Source organism: Pleurodeles waltl, chromosome 10 (genome assembly GCF_031143425.1).
Source record: "Pleurodeles waltl isolate 20211129_DDA chromosome 10, aPleWal1.hap1.20221129, whole genome shotgun sequence".
NCBI classification, from domain to species: domain Eukaryota; kingdom Metazoa; phylum Chordata; class Amphibia; order Caudata; family Salamandridae; genus Pleurodeles; species Pleurodeles waltl.
The window spans coordinates 239,343,314-239,363,304 of NC_090449.1; the positions used below are offsets into that span (position 1 = coordinate 239,343,314).

The 19,991-nt window shown below is 43.4% G+C and overlaps 1 protein-coding gene across 2 annotated transcripts in view; it reads right to left on the minus strand.

Annotated features, from left to right (window-relative positions):
• Positions 1-19,991, minus strand: part of ERI2 (ERI1 exoribonuclease family member 2) — a 71,651-nt gene that overhangs the window by 35,381 nt on the left and 16,279 nt on the right. The gene's annotated exons all lie outside the window — the stretch shown is intronic.

Here is a 19,991-nt window from a genome sequence, read left to right on the forward strand (position 1 = left end):
CTGGGGTTCCCTTTGATAACACCAGCTTCTGCAAGCACCTATTGAGCGTGAAAACACCACAATTCGAACAGACTATATCCAACACCGTTCACATTTACCATCAAATTAGGATCCATGCCACTTGATACAGCAATCATAATCTATAAGGCATGATCTATACGGATTGCTTCTGATGGTGCAGAGGTATACGGATAACTCACAAACCCAGGTAATTGAAAACAGATTCATGCGAAGACTTCTATCACTTCCTAAAAGTGTACCAACTTTATTAAGTCATGAGAAGGTAGGGTTCCAATATGCAGGAGACATTTCAAGGCAAGCACCTATTTTTTTTTTTAATAACTTTCAGTCTGGTCTCAACCCAAAGTTGCGCTTAGCAAAATGGCGATTGCTTAAAAAAATAAAAAAAAAAACCCAAAAAATAAATAAATAAATAAATAAATAAAACACACAAAAACTGCCAAAAGTTCCGACTATCAAATGGCTGATGCATATAAAATAAGGTCTGCAGGCTATTGGTAGGTTGGACTTGTATGAAAACTTGCAGAGTATCAATCGTCTAACACTTCAGTGACAAGTGAAGCTTTCAATCGGCCATATTATTTGGTGTCAAAGGCAACAAGTTTTCATGCTTATTTTGTCCTTGAGACAAGTAGGTCCAACTCCCTGCAGCACAAACCCTTTGGATGCCAGTTTACATTATAAAGCAGGGAATGGGACTGTCTGCAGCTGAGGTAATACTTGTGTCCACATGTTAATGCTGTTTGAGCTTGTATTTATGGTTCATTAATGCAAAGCCTTTTTTTTTTTCTTTTTTAAGTAGTGTGAGTGCTGTGAAATGTTGTAAACTCAAACTGCACTACTGACAGTGGTTCCAGAAAAAAGAAATTAAAAAAAATGTACACATGCGTTTGAAAAGTTACCAACATGAGGCTATGTATAATGCTCCCAGAATTCTCTATGATTAGATGCAAATATTTACAGAAGCTTCAAAAGCAAGATTGATAATTCTTTGATTTTAAAATAATGTTTAACAAAATGCAACTAGGAAAATAAATGTTTTGCAAAATTACTGTGAAATTTTAGGTTCCATTTCTTTGCAGCATCATTTAGTAAAATGTGTTGATGCATGGCAGTATTTCCCAAAAAATATTCATAATGGAAAAATCAGTGTAACCAGTTTCAACAAGATTATGGGAAACATGGAAATAAACAAGCATGGGCAAAGCCAATAGGTCTGCTATTGGTGGTCAGTCTTATAGCCAAGGCCACTGGAGTTCTGCAATTGTGTGGCCGCGGCGATTTTTTGAATAATTATAGATTTACCACCTTTGCCACATAATCCATCATCTGCCGCATAATCTGCAGATTATAACAAGAAAATGTTTTATTTCCAGCTCAAACAGTTCGTAGGTTACTAAAAATGCCACTCACTGGAACACTCTTTGGAAAGCTATATTGGTCACTTTTCTATTGCTTATGGATATATTTGGACATTGAGCCTGTACTAATGAGGTGCAACCACGAACCAGAGAGTGTTACCAAGTTTAAAACAAGCATTTGGAATGCAATAGTCTCAGGTTTGCTCGAGTTAGAGCTCACAGCGTTGCAAATTACTGACTGGACTTTTATTGCCACACAGACTGAAAATAACAAAAGGAAGAGAACGAGGGTGAGCTGGCCCTGGAAAAGCCCCCCTCTGCTGTTGGTTTATGTTTACCATGTCTATGGTAAATGGTATATACTATATGACATATGGTAGACATACAACGTATGTGTGAGATACTAATGGAAAAATGGGACGAAAATTTAGATAGCAACCCCCCCCCTTACAAATACTTAGAATTAAACAGGAGGTAGCCACAGGCTATCATCAGGGAAAGGACCTTAAGGACTACCTCCGTCAACTATTGAGTTATAGGAAGACCTATCACCAGAATAGGGATGAGAAAAAAGGTTCAGCCAGTCCCTCACGCAGTCCTTCCACCCACACAACACAGCACCCCTTAAGGGAAGTCCCACCCAGCTACGTTCCAGCCACAGGAGAGGGTGCCGCAGCAGTGCCCGCTCACTGGAAACAACAATTTGTGTACCAGCAATGGGATAGAACAGAGGTCCTAGCGCTAAAAGCCCACTTGCCTGACCCACGCAAGAATCCTGCTGGCTTCTACAGTATAAAGAATTTTCCCAAATAATAAGTCCACAAATATTGACTCTCATGGACATTAAAATGTTGTTTGGTACCCTTGTACCACAGGATATCTGGAAGACTATCATACAGAAAGACTATCCTGTTGAACTAGGCGGTACCTGGGATCAACTGGACCACGAGGACCAAGACAGGAAGCCTGGTGACAAGCCGGGAGCCTTAATAGTAGCTCTCCCTGACAGACTCCTCACGCTAATACAGAAGTCCTTGCCCCCGCGATTAGTGGACTGGGATAGAATAGATACATGTAAACAAAAGAAAGACGAACACACAGCTGACTTCTTCTCTCGGTTTGAAAGAGCATACACTGACTTTAGTGGACAAGATGCCTCTACTGAAGGTGGTATGCGGCTGTTTGTAGATAAATTTGTAAACTGCATGTCACCTGAAGTAGCCTTGAAAATACGGTTGGCTGAGAGTACCTGGTCAACCAGTACTCCTTCCCAGATCCTCACCATGGCCCAATATTACGAAAATAGGGTTCATGAAGAGAAGGACAAGAAAGACAAACAGACAAAAGAGTTAAAAACAAAAGTTTTAGTGCAACAAGCATACCCCCAAAATAGGTCAATTCCCCGTGGACCCCAGTACCAAAATAATACCCCCAACAGTTACCAGCCTCGCTTTTCTCTGGGCTATCACCAGTGTGCCTATTGTAAAGAAGAGGGTCATTGGAAGAATGATTGCCCGAATAAAAGTGGGTTTGCGCCCCAGACAAGAGGTAGAGGAGCGCCCCGCGGGGCACCCCGAGGTAGAGGACGGGGAGGTCCCCCACAGCAGGGACCTAATAGAGCCCATCAACAGCAAAATATAGCAGCCGCTGAAAATTACTTTGACAATAGTTCTGCCCAACGCCAGTATTATAATGATAATTATGATCCGGAAGAAGGTCAGGGCTTCTATTCTTGCTAGGACAGCTTAGGACAAGGGAGGATAGGACCCGTCCCAATCCCAGTTAAACAGAATGGCCCACATGTAGAAGTACAACTAGATGGTACTTCTAAGAATTTTTTAATTGACACTGGAGCCACTAAGAGTTCTGTTATGAAGGATGCGGTCCCTGGGGTCCCTTTGTCCAGCAATACTAATGTGTCTGTAGGATTCTCAGGCGTCCCAGTGGTTAGCCCCGTATCCAAGCCACTGGAACTCACAATTGGTCTCTACACTGTTGATTCTCCTCTAATACTTACCTCTGGTTGTAGTGAAAATTTGCTAGGTCTCGATTTACTGAAAAGATTACACGCCACTATATATTGTTCCCCTGATGGAGTGTACGTCACCATGGGTCCTCACGTGACACCCACCCAGTTCATAGCGTTACCACTCCCGCCTGAGCTAGAGATGCTCCCCGCTACACTTTGGGCTTCAAACAATGAAGATGTGGGCTGCCTTGATATTCCCCCGTTCTCCATCAAGTTAAAAGAGCATGCACTACTTCCCCGTCTGCCACAGTACAAGTTACCACATCACACTGAACAGGCCCTCAAGGACATTATATTGCAGCTGATTGATAAAGGGGTTGTTGAAGAGACCAGAGGTAATACATGTAACAGCCCCATACTCCCAGTACTCAAAAAGTCCGCTGATTCTTCCTATCAGCCCAGCCTACGCTTTGTGCTTGACCTTCGAGCAGTTAATAAAGTAGTGGAGCCCAAATTCCCTGTTGTACCCGACATTACCACCCTCCTAACAATGATACCCTCCACTGCTACCTGGTTCTCTGTAATTGATCTCAAGAATGCATTCTTCAGCATACCCATCCACCCGGACAGCAGACACATTTTTGGATTCTCCCTGGGCGGTCGCAGTTTCCAGTTCTGTCGCGCACCTCAGGGGTACACGGAATCACCCAGTGTTTTTAGCCAGGTGCTCAAGGGACAGTTGGATTCCTTTCAATTCCCCGCTGGTTCCGCCCTGGTACAATATGTTGATGATCTCCTTATTGCTTCTGACTCCCAAGAAAATTGCAAAAAAGACACAGTTGCACTTCTCACTCATCTATCCCAACACCATCACAAAGTATCCCTCACTAAATTACAGTATTGTCAACAGCAGGTTACCTATCTTGGTCACCTGCTGTCGAAGGAGGGACGTACACTTACCCCAGCCCGGGTACAAGCCATACGCAATATACCTGTCCCCACAACACAGAGGGAGGTCAGGGGATTCATTGGCATCACATCTTTTTGCCGCCAATGGATACCTAATTTTTCTCTCCTTATCAAGCCCTTCTTAGCACTCACCCACAAAGACTGCCCTGACACCGTTGTCTGGAATACTGAATGCCAGTCCAGCTTTGAAGATTTGAAGGACGCTCTCTGTTCAGCCCCTGTGTTAGGCATGCCTGACTATCATAAGCCCTTTACATTGTTTGTAAGTGAACATAACGGTTGCTCTCTCTCAGTCCCGACACAAGAACATGGTGGCAAACAGCGACCATGTGCTTATTTTTCAGCCCTTCTGGATCCTGTTGCCAGGGCTCTTCCAAGCTGCCTACGGGCTGTAGCTGCAGCCGCAGTAGCAGTGCGCCAATCAGCTGGAATAGTTATGGATACTTCATTATTATTGTTGGTCCCACATGCCGTTGATGCCCTACTTAACAAAACTAAGACACAACACCTTACAAATGCCCGCCTGACCAGTTATGAGTTAACACTCCTTGCCAGTCACATCACCATCAAAAGATGCACTACCTTGAATCCCGCAACGTTATTACCCCTGACTGAAAGCTCTGAAGATACACATACTGATATACATGACTGCATTATCAGGACAGAGGAGGAAACGAAAGGAAGGGTAGATCTGCAAGACACGCCTCTAAGTAACCCCCAAGGCACCTTGTACATTGATGGTTCATGTCTCAAATTACCTGATGGCACTACATCAGCTGCATATGCTATCACAACACTAACGGCAGTAGTTGAAGCACGTCGGATACCACATAATTCAGCACAAGCGGCTGAGTTAGTGGCACTGATTAGAGCCTGTGAAATAAGCACAGATTTAGATGTCAATATCTACACTGACAGTCAATACGCGTTTGGAGTGGCACACAATTTTGGCAGATTGTGGGCGGAAAGAGGCTCTCTCACATCACACGGCACTCACATACAACATGGGGGGTTAATACACAGACTGCTCTCCGTTCTAGCCCTGCCACGGACCATGGCCATTGTGAAATGCAGCGCACACAGAAAGATCACTGATCACGTAGGAAAAGGGAACGCCTTTGCAGATCAGGTAGCGAAGGAAACAGCACGTCAGAAGAAAAGCAAGATGTATGTAGCGGGACCAGCCAGATGGGTCCCAGATAACGGAATGTTTGAGGACACGGTAGAGAGTGTGAAAAGCATACAGGCAGAAGCGACGGAAGTTGAATTGGCATCATGGAAGGAGACACACGCGAGGTTTAATGAAGAAACAGGGTGTTGGACAGACTTGTCAGAAGCCCAGAGATGGATGCTTCCTGATGGGTATGTCCTTCCTGTAGTGACAATGGCTCATGGTCCAGCACACATCAGTCCAGCAGGGATATGCAAACTTCTTGCCCCTGTCTGGTACAACAAAAATATTCCAAAGGCAGCTGAGAAGTTGGTTAAACACTGTATGATTTGCATGCAACACAATCCTGGCAAGGGCATTAAAGTACCTCCCGGCCATTTCGCGCCCCCTGATTACCCATTTGAAGCTATACAGATGGATTACATCGAAATGGAAAGATGTAACAATTTGAAGTATGTATTGGTGGTCGTCTGCATGTTTAGCAAATGGGTAGAAGCCTATCCTACAAGGGACAACACAGCCCTCACAACTGCTAAGGTACTCTTGAAAGAGTTTTTTCCCCGGTTTGGAATGCCTCGAATTGCATGGTCAGACAATGGCAGCCATTTTACAGGTCAGGTGATGAAAAAGGTGTGTGAAGGATTGGGAATTAGACAGAAATTCAATGCTGCCAACCATCCACAAGCTGCAGGACTAGTTGAGAAATATAATGGTTCACTCAAATTGAAGTTGTCCAAAATATGTGCTGACAAAGGCATATCGTGGCCTGATGCTCTCCCCCTGGCCCTGTTGTCACTTCGGGCTACACCACATTCCAAGTCAGGTCTCTCGCCATATGAAGTGGTCATGGGGAGACCGGCTAATGTGTGGGGAGTTCCAAGGCCAAAGAAATACTCAGATTTACCATACCCTGTATTGATGGATTACCTCAATGAACTCACTAACTCTTTACGTCTCATTCATCAGCAGGTGAAGGATATTCTGCCACCATTACCTCTTACTCCAGGCCACTGTATCGAGCCCGGTGACTGGGTCCTCACCAAGAATTTCCAGCGCAAAAAGAGCCTCAAGCCCCGGTGGAAAGGCCCCCGCCAAGTACTCCTTGCTACCAGGACTGCTGTGAAAGTCGAGGGAGCAAAGAATTGGATCCACGCTTCACACTGCAAAAGGGTACCTTTGCCCTTACCATACGATCAGTGGGTGAAAGAGGGTCAAGGTGACGACGAATGCGAGAAAGTACCCACTTTTGTTCCTTTCAGTGACGCGCAGATAGAGTGGACAGCCACCCAGGAGGAGAGTGATTCGGTCCTTCGGGGAGCGACACCTGAAGGTGTTCCAGTTGTTCCCTTGTTTCCGGATCAGACTGAGCCTGGTTCTGCGAGATATGACCTCCGCAAACGTCACCAACATTGAATAGATGATTCATCGTTTACCTGTTGCATCCAGCCAAACATTCGCTGCAGGGCCGTGATTTTGTCCGGTGTGGCGGACCAGAGAGTGTCAATAGGACTGCTGGAATCACCCACCGGTGGAGCAACCACCAGTCACGGGCAGCACCTAGGGGAGGCTGGGTTGCACGCAGGTACTGAATAACTGAATTTGATAGTGACCACTGCCAGTGAGAAGAGCAGACTTAAGAAAGGAAAAGGACTATGTATTCAGATTACGAGAAGAGCGTACAGAGACAGAAACTGAGAAAAATTAAACATTTAAAAAAATAGTTTGGTCCACGTACAACGTGTCTGGCGGTAATTGTAGTGCTTCTTGTCATATTAGCGTGCATTGGCTGGACCATCCACACTGCTACAGAGAAAAGATAGCCTCCTGCACCAACGTCTGCGCCCATGCATACACATGTATCTCTACCACCTGAGATACATGCCAGGAGACAAGAATATGACAATAATACGTTCATCCAGATGCTACATCAACATCAACTTGTTACAAACTTGACAGACTGTTGGGTTTGTGGTCATTTTCCTCACACGGCTGCTCATGCATTTCAGTTTCCAGTCTTTCCTGTAACGGCTGCCTACACTTGTTCCTTAATGTCCAATGTTTCAATACAGACCCCCCTACCCGGTTCTAGGCCTGTGAGACGACCCGGTATCATAACGAACAACACACTCTTTGAAGACTTTATCCTTCAGTTTCAAGCCAAGATACACATCGCGTGCAATTGTACGGATTCCCCAACAATGCGTAGGATCATGACCTTGCCCCGCTATCCACTCATGGAATATACATTTGGTCCGGTCTCCATGAAACCAAAAACAATATCTATCAGACCTCGGCAGGCCCCGCTCTGTATCTGCGGACAAGGACGCATACCTGTCGGAGTCAGTGTCTGTAATGCGACCATCACGTACAACACCTCCACCCCTTACCTCAATGCACCTACAGGACTATACTTTGTATGTGGGAGTAAGGCCTACACCTGGCTGGAGCGGCATTTGCTATATTGCCTTCCTTCTCCCACCAACGTTCAACAAGCCACCTACGTATCATCGACAAAGAAGAGATACTGTAGACCAAACAGACACTTCCGCACAGCTGTTCATGGATATAACAAAAGGACTGCTACCCTTTTGGGGGCCCTCGGTGAACAGTCTGCAAATACGACGACTAACGCGAGTCTTGGAGGCTACGATAAATGAAACAGCTGGAGCACTTGCCAATAACACCGCAGAACTCCAAGCTACCAGGATGGTAGCTCTTCAGAACAGAATGGTGCTTGACGTCATATTAGCAGATAGGGGTGGAGCTTGTCGCATCATAGGGGCCAGCTGCTGCGTTTATATACCAGATAATTCACCCTCAGTATTTGCAGCCATTTCAAGATTACATAAAATAGCATCGGTTATACATGAGGACAACGGTACGCCTTGGTCTTGGACTTCAGGTCTGTGGCAGGTGTTGGTCTCCTGGGGTTGGAAGGTTTTGATATTCCTGGCTATCATAGCTGCCACATTTTTCACATGCTGTCTATGCGTACAATGTGGTCCTGCATTGTGTGGGGTCTGTACTTCGATGTTAACACCCAAACCCACCAATATCAAAGAGAATACTGAGCGACTAATGCTTCAACAACAAATTGATGAGCTTCTAAAGATAGAAGTGAACTGAACAGAAATTTGCCTCGCAATGGCAAAAGGAGGGATTGTTAAATAATAATCCGAGATGTATTTGCCTCAGACTTTATTTCTGCGTATTCCATTAATATTGCCATGTGCTCGACAAAGCTGACTCTTCATTTAAACTGTGTAAGTTGACTTGTGAACTCAGTTTTTGTCTAAAACCATTTCCTTCTCTGGGCCTCTCCACTTATCTAACCAAGCTGACTTTCAGAATACCGAGCCACAGCTGCATCCTTCTTATCATTGTGTACGAACAGAACTGTACCTCTTCCCACCGCATTCCAGGGGCCTCCTGCAAGGGATATCCTCGTAAATTATCAAACCAACTGTGATAAGACTGACATTTGACAAATGAACTGTCACTTTGCCGTGTATTAGCAGGATACTCCCGAGACAGTGGGAGTACAAGCAGGAAAGACTAATCAAATGTATGTACGTCAGCAGGATGCTCTCGGGTTAAAAGGAGAACTGTTTGAAGCTTTTGTGTTCACCAGATATGGAGGGGTGGCTTCCTGGCTGAAGGGGGGCAGCTTAACTATATAAGATTGTACGCTGCAGAATGAAGCAGCCAGCCTCCGTAGGAAAGTCATTCAGACTGTCCTGGGACACTGTGCTCAGCTCGAGCTATTATCTGTTTTAATAATAAAACTTTTCTCTTCCTCATCAGCCGTGACTCCGCCTGTTGTGTTCTTTGCTGGTAAGAGACCCTGAAGGCTTAGGGTGTCCCCTCCACCGCTGGGAGAGGTGAGCCTGCCTTTCCCGGTTCTTCAGTGGGGAGGAGTGAGGTGAAACAGGCCAAAAAAAAGTCCCTTACAGAAGAGATAACAGGACATAGAGTAAATACACAGTACTTTGTGCTGCTCCCAAAGTGAAAAAAGGCAGGACAAAGAGGCAGAACTGACCACTAGCAAGCAAGGATTTTTGAAGGACACTGCAACTAACAAATGAACGCTGGAACTCACTCTATAGGATACTTAAAAGTATATAGCAGGCCGAACGCTCGACCTAAAAATGACAAAATAATGAAGTAATACTATACAAATTGTGCCACATTATGCAACATAATTTGTCTCTTGTTGCCGCAATATTTACTCAACCCTGCTGCATAATTTGACTCTTGATGCATAATTCCAGTGTCCCCGCTAATGGCTTTGTCGATGCAAGTCTTGTTTTGACATGGCTTTTGTAAAACTTGATTGTTGTGGGAGCTGCCCACCCTCCCTACTGTAACAAAAATTGGCATAATATTCCCATGGTAGTTCCTGGCACTAAATAAAATTACTTTGTGTGCCAATTTGCCCCTTATGAAACAGCAGGTTGCTATCACTCAGAGAGAGATAGAATTTTAATAAAAACAAAAAGGTCTTGGTAAAAAAAGGCAGACCTACTTATGGGTAAAATTATTAAAGAAAGTCACAAAAGTGCACTTATGGTATATGTTGCTGCTTTAGTACAGATTTATGACGTTCCTGAATTCACAAGAATTTACAGAAGTAGACCAGGAAATCTTACTCCTAGAAAATATTTGTGAACTACATTGTAGCACGAGTAAATAGGCGTATGTAGATTTACTCATGTGAACATTTGTTGAGCGTTTACAAGTTCACTTTCCCTCGAACCACTATTTTTTTTTTAATCCTGGAAGAAGTTATACTTTTGCCCATGGTCAGGAGTAAATTCCCAACTTCTCTCAGTATTGGAAAAGATTAGAGAAGAACTGGTGAAAACTCTTAAAACATGCAAGTTATTAGGTTTCCACAGACTCAAAATCGCATTACAACCCTGGAACTTTTGATTAGCACCAACTCCAGCCTCAGTATGTAGATCTGTAAAAAAGTGGCAAACTAAAGAAATTGCTAGCATTCAAGCCCTATTATAGAATTAGCTGATTGCTGCCATAATTTGTTGCAGCACTACATGGCACCAAAGGAAGAAGTACATTTTATTTTACAGGACAAGTAGATTTATGAAGTAGCCTGTCCAACGGACAAGTATATATTTTATTAAATTCCACATCCCTGTAGTAGACACCTAATAACATGCCCTTGCGACTCATCAACTTCCCAATCTCAGCTGCATTCGCTCTTTTTCTGCAAACTATATAGGGACCTGATAATACTATTCTCAAGTAACTTAAAGCCCTTATTGAGGAATATGATCATCAGAGAGTGTAACTTGGCAAGGGAGTATCTCCGTCTGTTTCAAACTGATATGGCGTGCTACACAATTTACAGATTTATTGCTACCATAGTTAAACAGCGCAGACTTGTTGGGGAGAGAATGAGGATATGGTCACAGTCTTGTGCACACCCAACCATAACTAAGAGGGCAGACCAGGCCACATATTTTTTCTTTTATCTCCGTTTGTTGTGTGATTTTACTCAGTGTTTTAGCACCTTATGCACTTAGTCACTTTATGTACAGTTTTACCTGTTGTGGACTTCATTCAAGCAATGCACATGAATGTATTTTATTGATTTTATATGTAACATGATTATGAATGGTTGAGGACTAATTGTGTATGAGTTTTAGCCTACGACTGGGGGGGTTTTAAGACAAATTTATTTTGTAATGATTTGTGCTTTTATGTTTTTTTTCTAAAACCAAATTTAAAAAAAAGATAGATAGTGAAATCAACAATTAACTAGCAATTGCTACTGAGACTGAAGAACATTTTGTCGGGGATGAATAGTAAGAAATTATAACACCAATGGTCATTTAAAATACTAATGCTAAGCACAAGTGAATGTAAATATAAAAAAAGATCCTGAAACCATATATGGTAAGATCAATGAAGTAGATTGGTCTTTTGATCCTTCATGTACATGAAAGCAGACATTTTCATTTTTCTGTCAAAAAATGTGTTTACTATATAAAATCACACAACATGACTACAGTGCTGAAGGGACACTCCTTTAGGACTAGGTCACATGCTACCAACACAAACTGGAGCGATCCCTGCTTAGCAGTACTTTAGCCATGTAGGTTATGTATTTTAGTGGACCCTTTTTTTGGTGGGACAGGTCAGCTTTGATGGGTGCTGCGAGCAATAAATCTACCAGACAGCATTTGATTTAAAAAAAAAAAAAAAACACACTAAACCACATATATATATATATATAAAAAAAATATATATGATACTCAACTGCAGTGGTGGACATTGCAATATTGATTTCGGTCTATGAAGATCCAGTAATTTATGGGTCAGTGGATATTTAACATGCATTGGCAAAGCAAATAGGTTTTGGCAATCCGAGAGCTGTAGGCGTTGGCAATGTTAGTGCATTTGTGTACCGCACTGCAGCCGGTTTTATGGATATACAGGTTCTCAGGTGAGGAACGGTCCTGTAGCGGATGTTGGCCTTTATGTCACTACGGAGCGTCGCATAGTGATTGTCAGTGTCATTGCTATTAAGTCAGCACTCTAGTTTTCACAACCCTGCTTTGGAGTCTTTATTCCATGTGCATGACCCAGCTAATTTTACAAAGGACATGGAGCGGTTCACTTGTGTCACAGGAATCGTTTTAGTGAGCCCACTGCAGAACATCCCAAGCACTGGAAGAGTTTGTTGTAAAGGATGCAAATCATGTTACATGAATTGCACGTTAGTGACAGTGCACTAATCCTGTCTGCATCCCACCATACAAAATCCATTCGCATTGTCTTTGTTTACTGATTTGTTTAATTCAAAAGGCATCAGACCCCACATTCTTGAATTTTAGTCATTTTTATGCACAGCTTTTCGTACGTGGCGAGCTTCTTTCATGGACCCAATTTCTGCAAAGTAAATGAAGGTGTGCACGGGGAGCATGTCAGCCATTAAGATATAGGCGCCGTGTTCATTAAACCATTTGTTAAATAATGTATGCTGATTGACTAGCTTTCCTTTCGCCCAATAGGTGTTCTAGTAAACAAAAGCTGGGAAACTTTTGTCACGAATGCTTGTGCACAAAGCAAGCAGAGATGAGGGAGGGGTGACTAGCAAGCAACACCAGAATGCACAACAATGTGTTCAGATAAAAGCAAGATTTACAGGTCTGTTTAGAGAAACACTTGGAGCAAATGTAAAGACAAGTGGTCATGAAAAGCGCGGCTGACCAAAGAAAAAAGTAGTCCCTAAAACATTTCCTAAAATGGCCACTGTGCATGGATATTAGTAACTGGTCCCTGCTCTCGGGGAGGGCTCACCACAGAAAGAGAAATGACATATGCATGCTATGGACAAATGGGGATAAAGAACATAAGAGCAATGATGAAGCCAGCAAGTAGGAAAACTACAGCGGGCTGAAGCCACCAAAGTAAATACAACAGGTCTCTTTCAAGACAGCGCATACTCTGAGCAGAGACTTAAAATATTACTCAAAGTTTAAAGCTGTCATAGCAACACACACTGCTGACAGGGCTTGCAAATACAAAAAAAAATAGTTTGTGCTTGCAAACGTACTTTTTTTAAAGTCTGAGGTTTGCTTATGCAATAATTTAGAAACTGTTGGTAAGAAAGCGGTTGGCCAAGGAAAACTTAAGACTGCTTTTGCCATGCTACTCGTGAAAGTTATCAATACAGAGTTGTGGATGGTCCCCTCCCCCCACACCAGCGGCGGAATTTTTTCTCTCTCAAAACATGTATATTTGCAGGCTATGAAAGCGTATATTAATCAACACTCTTGAAAACAGGAGGTTTAACCCCTAGGGTGCCTTGGACGAGGTGATCTCGTCCAAGGCACCGGTTCCCGTCATCAAGTATTGCCGGGACGCGCTGGCAGCCATTTGCTTCCAGCGCGTCGAGGGATGAGGACTGACTTCCTTTCGGTAAGTCCTTCCCTTTTTGGCAGGGGGGGGGGGGGGGGGAGGGAAACAGACACTGGGAAAGGAAAGGGTTTTTCCTTTCCCCCTGTGCCTATTTTCACTGGATTCCGGCTCCACGATCGCGGGCACTAGACACCAGGGATTTTTTTATTTTATTACTTTTTGGGAGCGACCACTTGGGCAAGGGTCGCTCCCCTGGGGGGCTATTTTATTTAGTATTTCACCCCCCCCTGGGCAGATCGACTATTTTTTGGCCGATCTGCCCCCCGGGGGGGGGTGAAATCCACTAGACACCAGGGATTTCGTTTTGTAAGTTTATTTTGGGGGCAACCCCTTGGGCAAGGGTCGCTCCCCTGGTGGGCAATTTATTTTTCCTGTTTCGGCCCCCCCCCCCCTCTAAGGGGGGGGGGGAATCAGCCATGTTTTTGGACGATCTGGCCCACAGGGGGGGTCGAAACACACTAGGCCCCAGGGATTGTGTGGTGTGTGTTAGGGTTCACCCCTTGGGCAAGGGTCACCCACCCCAAAGTGGGGAAATTTCATATTGGCCATCTCTGCCCCCTTTGGATGCAGATGGGCCTATTTTTGTAGGCCCATCTGCCCCCAAGGAGGGCAGAAACCACCAATACGCCAGGGATTTATTTTTTTGGTTCCCCTTTTTGTTTTGTACTGGGGGTGCCCCCTTTGGGAAGGGTCGCCCCCTAAAGGGGCACAGAGCTGTTGCCCATTTCTGCCCCTCTTGGGGGCAGATCGGCCAATTTATTTTACGCCCATCTGCCCCCAAGGGGGTCAGAATCCACTTAGGCACCAGGGACAATTTCTAAGTTCTTGGTGGTGGGGTGTTTGTCAACTGGCGAAGTATTTGTATTTGTGATTAGAACAGTTTATTTCTTCTTTTTGTTCTAGTTCAAAGCTTTTGCTTCCTTTGCTGTGGATCCTTGCGGTTTTGGCAGTAGTTGTCCTGCGGTTTGCATAGTTGCATGTTTTAGGTAAGTGAAAGCAATTTACTCCAAAGGAGTATTGTTGACATGCATGAATGACATGTTTGTAGGTGGTGTACTAAATGCAGTATTGTGTGTGAAATTGTCCTTAGATTTGAGCACAATGATATTTGTGTTGTCATAAGTCTAATTTGCTTTTTTCTTTTTAGTGGGATATCATTGGTGATTGCTCGGTCTGTGCAGAGTAGTTGCTGGTGAGTAGCTTTTTCAGGCAAGTGAGTGGTATAGTTTTTTTAGTACATAACTCTTTGTGATAAAGCTACACTTTGTTTATTACTTATTTTAGTGCTAGTTGTTGTTGGCAATCCATTTGATGTTAGTGAGGATCATGGTTAGCCGCAGAGTGACCGCTCAGCAGGTTGTTGGCATGCTCTTTGAGTCGTCTTCATACCATGATTACGAGACTGACTCTGCATCTGAGGCAGAGGAGGAAGTGAGAGATTCTGGCAGTGAGTTTTCTGTCCAAGAGTATTCTTCTGATGAGGAAGCTACTCTCAGTGCAGATAAAGGGCCCTGTTGTAGAGGAGGACATTGATGTGCCAAGAGTGCAGCAGCCTGGGGATGAAGGGTTTCCCATTAGAAGACCTGACACCTGGATTGCCCCAAACATGGAGCAGCCACAGTTACCTGCAACGGCTATATTTCCTGCAACTATGACACGTAATCGCTATTTGCTGCTTCTTTGTATGCTGCATTTTGTAGACAATGCTTTAGCCTTGCCACGAGATCACCCTGATTGTGACCTTCTTTTTAAGATTAGGCCTGTCCTTGATCATTTTGTAGATCGGTTTTCAGAGGTCTATGTTCCAGGCAAAGAGATAAGTGTGGACGAGTTTTTGGTCCTTTTTAAGGGGCGTTTAGTTTTTAAGCAGTACATTCCTAGTAAGAGGGCACGGTATGGGATTAAATTGTATATGCTGTCAGAAAGCAGTACAGGATACGTGTATAATTTCCGGGTCTACACTGGTAGGGATTCCAGTATTGACCCTCCTGGTTGTCCGGCCACTTTTGGAGTTAGCGAAACAATTGTGTGGGAACTTGGTAGAAGACTGTTTAACAAAGGTCACCATTTGTACGTAGATAATTTCTACACTGGAGTGCAGTTGTTCAAGGAGTTGTTTAGAGTGGACACTGTTGCTTGTGGCACAATCCGTTCTAACCGGAAAGGCTATCCAAGGGAGCTTGTCTGTAAAAAACTTGAGGGGACAGTGCAGCGCCTTGCGGAATAATGAGCTGCTAGCTCTGAAATTTGACAGGAGGGATGTGTACATGCTGTCTACCATCCATGATGAGTACTTCCCCTGTGACTGTTTGGGGTCAGGTTGCGGAAGTGCGCAAACCTGCGTGCATTTTGGACTACAATAGGCACATGGGTGGTGCTGATAGAGTAGATCAGAGGTTGGAACCTTACACTGCTCTTCGTAAGTCTTACGTGTGGTATAAAAAGTTGGCCCTACATTCATTTCATTTGGCAAGTTTTAATGCTTTTATTGTATTCAAGGATTGTTCACCTGAGTCAAGGATGACATTTGTTAAATTTCAGGAGTCAGTGATGGAAAGCCTTATTGTGGTGGAACAGGCAAGAGTTCCTAGAGTAGAAGTGGTGGAGGATGTGGCTAGATTGAAAGATCGGCACTTTCCAGATCACATTCCTCCCACTCCCAAAAAAGACTTGCCCACAAAGAAATGTAGAGTATGTGCCCGGAGATTAATCTGGAGGGAGAGCCGGATGTACTGCCCCAAATGCCCTTCAAAGCCTGGGCTGTGTGTGCCCAGCTGTTTTAGAAGTTACTACACAAGGAAAAACTTTTGGGAAATACCGTGAGCGTAAACTGCCTGTTTTATATTTTCATATGTTGAGTTTCACGGTTGGCATCACTGTCATGTATTTAGTTAGAGCTTTTGTGTTTGTAGTTTTGTACTTATTTTATAATTAGTTAGTGGTTTCTTTGAGGTTTATAAACAAAAAAAAAAAAAAAAAAAAGTGATGGCGGTGTGCGTGGGGTGCCGCTTGGCTGTAGGTGTGCTTGGGGTGGCGCTTGGCTGGGGGTGTGCGTGGGGTGGCGCTTGGCTGGCGGTGCCAGCCAAACGCCAGTCCACACACTCATTAGCTGGTGTGATTGCTGTATCAGGCATGTGGGCGTATGAAAGTGATGGGCCCTTGATTGGGGCCGTCTGTCGATGCGAGTGTTGTAATGTGCTGGGCCGTGGCTGGCGGCTTGAATGGTCTTGTGCATGTCATGTATGAAAGGTGTGAAATGAACTATTGAGGGTCCCTGGTATGATAAGTCGCCCATCCAGGGAGAAATACTTGAGTACAAGGAAAAGGAAAATGAGCTACAACCAATATTCAATACTATTGGAAGTAATATACAAAACAAAAAACAATAACAAATTCAAAAAGGATATTTATTACATATGTATGTACATGCAAAAACAAACAAAGATATCTAAATTGTACAGATATACAAATATTGTACAGGGAAGTAAACAAATACCAATCCAAATAATCTATAAATACATACACATAAAAATATTTCACAAAAACAAAATGCCACACAAGACAAGACAGTGAAAATAATAAAACCATAACAATTGACAAATATATAACTCTAAATTTCATAAATACATTTAAATACAATTGAATAGATACAAATTCTCTTTTTGGAGCCGTAATAACGCTCACAGTGATATAATCCTATTATTCCAATCATAGTTGTGTCTCAATCTTACTTAATAACTCAGAAGAATAGAAAATGTTGGCACCATGAATTCATAAAACATCCATCCAAACAAAAGTAGGAACCAAGCCATGTATGAAAGGTGTGTGTGAATGGACTGTAAAGCGGTTGGTGCCTTGCCGTGGCTTTACAGCTCATGAGCTGTGAATCATTGGTTCCGTTTTTTGGCCTTTCAGTTATTACCAGTGCATTTCACTTTTGTGAAATCTCTGGTTAATAAAATTTGATCTACTGAACCATCACTCACCCTTGTGCCAAATCCAACCAGTATGTGTGGTACAAATGACAAAACCTGCTCCGCTGTAATCAGGTGTCGCAGCACACTTGAGACACGCTAGGTGTCGCAGGTGGGACCCCGATGATGAAGCATTCCACCAACTTGGATGGTGGGTGAGGGGTCTTTTTCACATAACCCAAGTACATTTCTTTTCACAATTTTAGTGTTTGGCACATCACAGACGTATGTGGACACATCAAAATGATATATTACAAAACTACCTGTGTTTGGGGGGGGGGGGGGGGGGAAACCTATGTTTTTGGTCCTGGGTGCGGCCTTCATCTAGGGAAACCTACCAAACCCAGACATGTTTTTTAAACTAGACACCCCAAGGAGTCCAGGGAGATGTGGCTTGCATGGATCCCCCAAAGTTTTCTTACCCAGACTCCTCTGCAAACCTCAAAATTTGCTTAAAAAAAGCATATTTTCCTGACTTTCGTTTGTACGATCGCCGCTCCAGCACAAAATTCCTACTCCCCAGCGTTCCCCTCAGTCTCCCAAGTAAAATGACACCTCACTTGTGTGGGTCCCCAAAGCAGAGTCAGCCTAAAGATCTATAAAAGAAGAATATGTCCTTATCAACTCGCTGTGCTATCCCCTCTATCTCTACAAGTTTTTGGCCTTATTCTGTTGCAGGCACCTGGCCCACCCACACAAGTGAGGTATCATTTTTATCGGGAGACTTGGGGGAACGCTAGGTGGAAGGAAATTTGTGGCTCCTCTCAGATTCCAGAACTTTCGGTCACCGAAATGGGAGGAAAATGTGTTTTTTTAGCCAAATTTTCAGGTTTGCAAGGATTCTGGGTAACAGAACCTGGTCAGAGCCCCACAAGTCACCCCATCTTGGATTCCCCTGGGTTTCTAGTTTTCACAAATGCACAGGTTTGGTAGGTTTCCCTAGGTGCCGGCTGAGCTAGAGGCCAAAATCTACAGGTAGGCACTTTGCAAAAAACACCTCTGTTTTCTGTCAAAAATTAGGATGTGTCCACGTTGTGTTTTGGGGCATTTCCTGTCGCGGGCGCTAGGCTTACCGACACAAGTGAGGTATCATTTTTATCGGGAGACTTGGGGGAACATAGAATAGCAAACAAGTGTTATTGCCCCTTGTCTTTCTCTACATTTTTTCCTTCCAAATATAAGAGAGTGTGTAAAAAAAAGACATCTATTTGAGAAATGCCCTGTAATTCACATGCTAGTATGGGCACCCCGTAATTCAGAGATGTGCAAATAACCACTGCTCCTCAACACCTTATCTTGTGCCCATTTTGGAAATACAAAGGTTTTCTTGATAGCTATTTTTCACTCTTTATATGTCAGCAAATGAATTGCTGTATACCCGGTATAGAATGAAAAAGCACTGCAGGGTGCAGCTCATTTATTGGCTCTGGGTACCTAGGGTTCTTGATGAACCTACAAGCCCTATATATCCCCGCAACCAGAAGAGTCCAGCAGAAGTAACGGTATATTGCTTTAAAAAACTGACATTGCAGGAAAAAGTTAGAGTAAAACGTAGAGGAAAAATTGCTGTTTTTTCACCTCAATTTCAATATTTTTCTTTTTCAGTTGTTATTTTCTGTAGGATCTACACAAATGACCCCTTGCTGAATTCAGAATTTTGCCTACTTTTCAGAAATGTTTAGGTTTCTGGGACCCAGCATTGGTTTCACGCCCATTTCCTTCACTGACTGGAAGGAGGCTGAAAGCACACAAAAAAAAATTACAAAAAAAAAAAAATCGTAAAAATGGGGTATGTCCCAGTAAAATGCTAAATTTGTGTTGAAAAATTGGGTTTTCTGATTCAAGTCGGCGTGTTCCTGAAACCTGGCGATTTTAGCACCACAAACCCTCTTCTGCAGCCACTTTTTCCTATTTAAAAAAAAAAAAAAAAAAAAAAAAAAAAACTAAATTTTCACTGTATTTTGGTTAATTTCTTGGCCTCCTTCAGGGGAACCCACAAAGTCTGGGTACCTCTAGAATCCCTAGGACGTTGGAAAAAAAGGACGCAAATTTGGCTTGGCTAGCTTATGTGGACAAAAAGTTATGAGGGCCTAAGTGCGAACTGCCCCAAATAGCCAAAAAAAGGCCTGGCACAGGAGGGGGAAAAGGCCTGGCAGCAAAGGGGTTTAAAGGATCAATGATTTACCTACAATGTTTACCGCTCAACCGAGAGCAATGCAACTAGAAGGATGGTCTTAAAATGTGGAGCCACATTATACAATGAAGTGAAAAACTTGCTTTTAATGCGGTTTCAGAAACACAAGGTATAACAAGCATTTGCAATGCAACGGGTCTCGCATTTGCTAGAGTTAGAGCTGTTAGTGTTGTAAACTCCTAACCTGATTTTTCTTGCTACACAAATTGAAAGAAAAAAAAAAAAAAAAAAAAAAAAAAACCACACACACACGATAGTGCTACGTAAAACCCACAGCAATGACGCTGTGTGGAAAATAAGAGATAAAGTAGTCCAGAAACCATGCTGAAAACACGGAGCCTCGTATGTAGTTGGCCAGTGCGCTCGAGGAGGGCTAAATACTGGA